This window comes from Pan troglodytes, chromosome 15 (assembly GCF_028858775.2).
Source record: "Pan troglodytes isolate AG18354 chromosome 15, NHGRI_mPanTro3-v2.0_pri, whole genome shotgun sequence".
Taxonomy (NCBI): Eukaryota; Metazoa; Chordata; class Mammalia; order Primates; family Hominidae; genus Pan; species Pan troglodytes.
In genome coordinates this window covers 62,487,153-62,493,174 of record NC_072413.2, presented here as the reverse complement: position 1 = coordinate 62,493,174, position 6,022 = coordinate 62,487,153, and the positions used below count along the sequence as shown (strand labels likewise).

The following is a 6,022-nucleotide window of genomic DNA, read 5'->3' as shown; positions in this document are numbered from 1 at the left end:
CAAAAATACAAAAATCAGCCGGGCATGATAGTGGATGCCTGTAATCCCAGCTACTTGGGGGGCTGAGGCAGGAGAATTGCTTGAACCTGGAGGCAGAGGTTGCAGTGAACTGAGATTGAGCCACTGCACTCCAGCCTGGGCAACAGAGCAAGACTCCATCTCAAACATAAAAATAAAAATAAAAATAAACTATATTGAATAAAGTTCAGCAAGAGTTTAGAAGAAAAGCGTTAATTATACCAAAATAGTAGGCTTTAGGAAGGATGTAGGATTTGAGTAAAGCCTTGATGAATGAGTAGGATAAACAGAAAGCAAGGGTGAGGCATTTCGAGTATTTATATAGATGTGTATGTAAATAATTGAGGAGGGTACACAGCAGCTTGGCTGGAAATGTAACAGGACAGAAGGTAGATTTGCTTTACTGGACTGGTAGATGAAGGTTATCAAAGTAGAGTAAATGACAACTGTAATACAATAATAATATGAATAGCTAACATTTGTTATGTCTCACTATATGCCAGGCTCTATTCCAGGCAGATGTATAGGGAGATGTATATATATCTCTCACAGATACATTACACATATACACGTATGGATATATATGGATATATGCAATATATATGTGTGAGATATGCACACATATATTGCATATATACATGTATGTATATACATGTATGTGTGTATGTGTGCATATCTGTGTATGTATCCATATATAGGTATCATTTTATGTGTATGTATGCATATATAAGTATCATTTTAGCATTTAATCCTCGTAACAAACCCTACAAAGTAGATGCTGCTATAAGACTCATTTTCAAGATTAAATAACAGAGGCATACAGTGTTATATAACCTTTGTAATATCACAAAGAGAGGACTTCATGGGATTAGAACACAGGCAATATGAGTCTAAGCCCAAGATCATGACCTTAAAGATTCTGCCATCTATAAAAATAATGTCACATTGGCAAAATTCTTTCCTAGAATACCATCTTGCAGGGTATAGGGTCCAATCTCTATTACATTCTCTGGGTTTCTCCTTGAAACTTCCAGGAATAACCAGTTGTAGAGGCTCCCAAAGATAAGAGGTTTTATTTCAACGCACTTAAGTGACAAACACGATCAAGTTTAGAAAATTTTATGCACTATCTGCACTAGTGGCTGTGCATTAGACTCCAAATTCAGTACTTAGTACAGGAAGTTCTGCAATTATAACTGGGTTATATCCTAAAACTTTATTTTTAATTTATTTGGAACTTGAAACACATATTCCCATAGAAACAATAATATAAATGGTGGCTTAGTTTTATACCCACACCCTAAAGACATAATGGAGCTGTATATTAAGCCTAACAGTGCAGTAGTATTACTTGTATCATTAGCACTGACAAGAGATCCAAGGAGCAGTGTGATACAGCAATGCCTACTGTACTGAAGCCTCAAAGACAGGGACAAGGCTTAATGGCCTTTGTTTTCCTTGTGCCTAGCACACTCTTCCCACATAGTTGACACTTAATATGTGCTTGTCAAGTGAAGGAATTAAAAAAGAAGCCAGAGAGCATATACTGTTTGTTTGAATACAAACTCTACCACTAGTTTAGCTATGCGGGAACTTCTTTAAGCCCAATTTTCTCATCTATAAAATTGGGATAATCATACTTCTCAGAGGACTCTTAAATAGAGATGACAAATGTTCCTTTGCCTTTTCAATCCAAGCACAGTACAATTTTAAAAAAATTAATGTCATAATTACAGTTTATAGAATTTTATGAAATGATCAAGTTCAACCCACTGCTTTATAGATCAAAAAGCAAACTGAGGCCCTAAGAGGTTAAGTGGTATGTTCAAAGTCACATTTAGTTTTAGTGGCTGTCAGGATAAGACCTTGGTCTCCTCAATCCTGGTCTAGGGCTCTTCATACTACTCTAACTGCAGCCTACACATATAGCATCACCTGGCTGGCTGTTTTCTCCTCTGAAACAATTATGTTTTGCTGAAACATAGTAGTTGTTCAAATTTGCAAGGGTTTGCACCTACACAAAATGGCCTCAGACTGTTATGCTTTTGGAGATTGGGCTTTGTTGGCTAGTTAGTATTTTTCTGTCTCTTTACTTGCAAGCCAACAACTGTCACTTCTGAAAGGTGTGCTGATCTCCTGTGGCCCACCATTTCAATCTCTTCTTGGCTGTGAAATTAGACAAAAACTCATTGAAAATTGAATCTACATATCCATTCATCCTAAAGAGGGAGCACAACATCTTCTGAAGATCTAGGGAAATGCTCATAAGTAAGATGTAAAGTTTTAATTCCTGAATTTTGCTGACAGGCGATCATATTTCCCTCCTCTTTTGCATCAGGCCAAGGCACTGGATAGCTGAGGTTGCCAACCAAATAACTTACAAATAAGTGAGATGTTCCTGTAGTTCAGTTGCATTATATTCTAAGAAATGAACTTATCCACAAAGCAGAAGGAACACAGTGGCTTCTGGAATATTCCTCTCTCCCTCCAGAAGCAGGAGGAAAAGTATATTTTAATCCATTCATCCTAACGAGACAGCACAGCATCTTCTGACCACCAGAGGGCACTGTGTAAACAGTAGGCTCTTCTCAGCTAAAAACGCTTCACCAGGAAATCCCTTATTGCACATGGCATTTATATTCTTAGGGTTCGTTTTGTAGGACTTCTATTTCAAAGTACTAATTCTGTGGACTCAGATTTTGTCTGGAACCCACTTAAAAATGCCCCTCCCTGTATTTTGTCTCAGCTGCCACCACTATGTACCAATCACCTAGACTACTTGGGAGCTACCTAGAACTTCTCCCTCATAATCAACCATTAAGTGTTGCCAATTTTCCCATTAAATATTTCTCAAATCTGCCCATCTACTCCATCCCTACCTTTCCTGCTCTTGCAAGGCCTCTATTATCACTCCTGAGTTATTAAAATAGGCTCCTCAACCAGTCTCTCAAATCCTTCACTCTCAGGTAATCTTTTTCTTCCCAGAGCAATGCTGTTTTGAAGATGATTCATGAAGAAGAAAAATCATATCACACTATTCTACCATGGTTCCCCTCACATATCTTCAGACTAAAGTATAAAATCATTATTGAGGCATACAAAGCCCTCCATGCCCACCCATCTAGTCTTACATGTTTAGCTACTGCCTGCTTCAAACTTCATGTTCAAGCAACATAAAACTGCTCATCACCACCTTCACCCTCCTCCACACACACCCAGTATACTTCATAAATTTCTTACTTCCCCTGCAGTTTTACTCATGCCGATTGGTTCTTTGGGTCTGAACCTCCCAGATATCATTTAAAAATCAGTTTATCACCTCCTGCAGAAAGCCTCTGTAACACCTTCCTCTCCCACTATTTTAGGTTTTGATCTCATTGTGTATTACCTCTTTATTTTGCACTTTTTACACTGTATTTTAATAATCAGAACAGCTACATAAAGTAGGTGTTAAAGCACAAACTAACCAGACTGCCTGGGTTCAAATTCTGGCTCTGCCACTTATTAAGTGTGTGACCTTGAGAAGGTTGCTTAGAGAAGGGATGGTAATCCTTTCTACCTCTGAAGAACTATTGTTAAGTATATCTCTCATGGAGTAAGTGCTAAATAAGAATTGGTTATAATTATGTGTTGGTCTCCCCCATGAGATTGTGAGCAACTTTAAGGCGAGGACTTTGGCTTTTTCATTTCTCTGGAATATTAAGTATTCAGTAAGTGTTACTGAATGAATAACTGGTGAGACAGCTCTCTCTATGATGATGGGAGGGATTACCCAGTTTCCTTCTTTGAGCAGATCCTACACTTTTTTTTTAATTGAGACGGAGTCTCGCTCTGTCACCCAGGCTGGAGTGCAGTGGCACGATCTTGGCTCACTGCAAGCTCCGCCTCCCAGGTTCACGCCATCCTCCCGAGTAGCTGGGACTACAGGCGCCCACCACCACGCCCGGCCAACTTTTTTTTTTTGTATTTTTAGTAGAGACGGGGTTTCACCATGTTAGCCAGGATGGTCTCAATCTCCTGACCTCGTGATCCACCTGCCTCGGCCTCCCAAAGTGCTGGGATTACAAGCGTGAGCCACCACACACCCGGCCAGATCCTACACATTTTTTAAAAAATTGTATTGTTTCCAATTTTGTGGCTCCAGTTTTGTTTAATTCAAACCAAAATCCTGAAAACATCACAATCATATAATTGAAATTCAACAAAATGAAACCAATTTAAAAAAATCATAAAATGTATGTTCATTCTAAGAAACTTAACTCCATTTTTAAGCTTTATTTAAGATTCCCCCTGATCCCAAATAACCTAACACACCAAAAGCCTTGCCATTTCACACATGCTGTTCCTTTGCTTAGAACCTTTTCAATGTCTAGCTCACTCTGTTTGGGACTTCTTTTTTCTTTTCTTTTTTTTGAGACAGGGTCTGGCTCTGTCATCCAGGCTGGAGTGCAATGGGGCAATTTCGGCTCACTGCAACCTCCGCCTTCCAGACTCAAGCGTTCCTCCCACCTCAGTCTCTCGAATAGCTGGGACTACAGGCATGCGGCACCACGCCCAGCTAACTTTTGTATTGTTTGTAGAGACAGGGTTTCGCCATGTTGGCCAGGCTGGTCTCAAACTCCTGAGATCAAACAATCCGCCTGCCTAGGCCTCCCAACGTGCTGGGATTACAGGTGAGAGACATTGTGCCTGGCCTCTTTGGGAAGTTTTTTCTGATCTTAGGGTGAGGCAGATGCCTCTTCTGTGCTGCCAAAACAGCCTATACATACAACAATATGGTACCAATAATGCATCATCCCAACTGTGATGCTCTGTTACCACACTTAAGGCAGATATTGCAATTATTTGGCTCCCCTGCTTTACTGCAAGCTCCTTGACATCAGGGCAGTATCTCGGTCATTACTGAATGTCTGACATTTAGTTGATACTTGATGAGTTTTTGAATGAATAAATGTTTAAACAGGTAAGTTTTATTTTGCTTATCAATTTTTTGTTTATTTCAATCATGGCAACTTTTATATAGTGGTTGGAAATTAAAATTAAAATTAAAATTTAAAGCATTTTCCCATACATTATACAACTGATCTCACAACCACCCTGAGATAGGTATTTTTATTATCCTCATTTTGCAAATGAAGAAACAGGTTCAGTGGCTGACTTCCCCAAAACTGCTTATCTTGTAAGTAGAAGCTGAGACTCTTGATTCAAAGCCCTAAGTTTCAGTTTGTGTAAACCAGACAACACTCTTCTGAATATGACTATTAGCTGAAGTGCCCCTTTGGAACATTCTAAGCCTCCTAGAGTCACCTTTTTCATGAATCTAAAAGCTCTCATCATTCTCTTACTGCTCCATCTTGCAGGAAGAATGTCCAGTCCCTTCCCTAAATCCCCTTCCATCTGCTAACTCCCCACTGTCCACCAGAGCATGCCGCTTCTAATACTTCAAAGTGGGGGTGGAACTCATCTCTAAAAACGACTGCATGCATCTCATATAGACAAAAGAAAATCTGGTTAATTCTTTAATCTTCAAATTTTATTTTGAAAACTATTTTAAATTCAAAGACAGAGTAGTATAAAAACCACCCACGTCCCCAACACTCTCAAATAACCAATGTTGTAATTAACTTTCTATGTACTATTTTGGGGCTCTGTTTTTAGATCATCATCAACTTCTTCACAGTTCATTCTTCTTAAATACACATGGCTAAGGAGTGAGTCCCTGCCGCTTCCTCCCCAGTATCAGTCTCTTCCATGCCACATCTGAAAACAGCGGTCATTGACCCTTCTTTCGTCCAATTTCCTTTCCATATGTTCAGCATGCAATCTTTGGTGCTGATCAAGAGGAGCCCCATCCCATATCAGCACAGGGATATATTGGCAGTGGTCTTCATGGCAAGTATACCCACTCCTTCCTAATTATAAATTATGAAACTCTCTATAAAGGTGAGGGTTTGCTTTTGTTTTCACGTGTTTGGCTGCTGTAAATCAATCCATCAGAGGCTGG

At 39.4% G+C, this 6,022-nt stretch overlaps 1 protein-coding gene across 11 annotated transcripts in view; it reads right to left on the bottom strand.

Moving 5' to 3' along the window:
- Nucleotides 1-6,022, bottom strand: part of ZBTB1 (zinc finger and BTB domain containing 1) — a 29,710-nt gene that overhangs the window by 19,859 nt on the left and 3,829 nt on the right. Inside the window, exon 1 of one of the 11 annotated variants that reach the window (XM_054666648.2) lies at nt 2,037-4,621. The exons of the other annotated variants lie outside the window; for them this stretch is intronic. The gene's annotated coding sequence lies outside the window, so the exon portion shown is untranslated. Of the gene's footprint in view, nt 1-2,036; nt 4,622-6,022 lie in introns of those variants that run through there. 11 annotated transcript variants of the gene reach the window in all.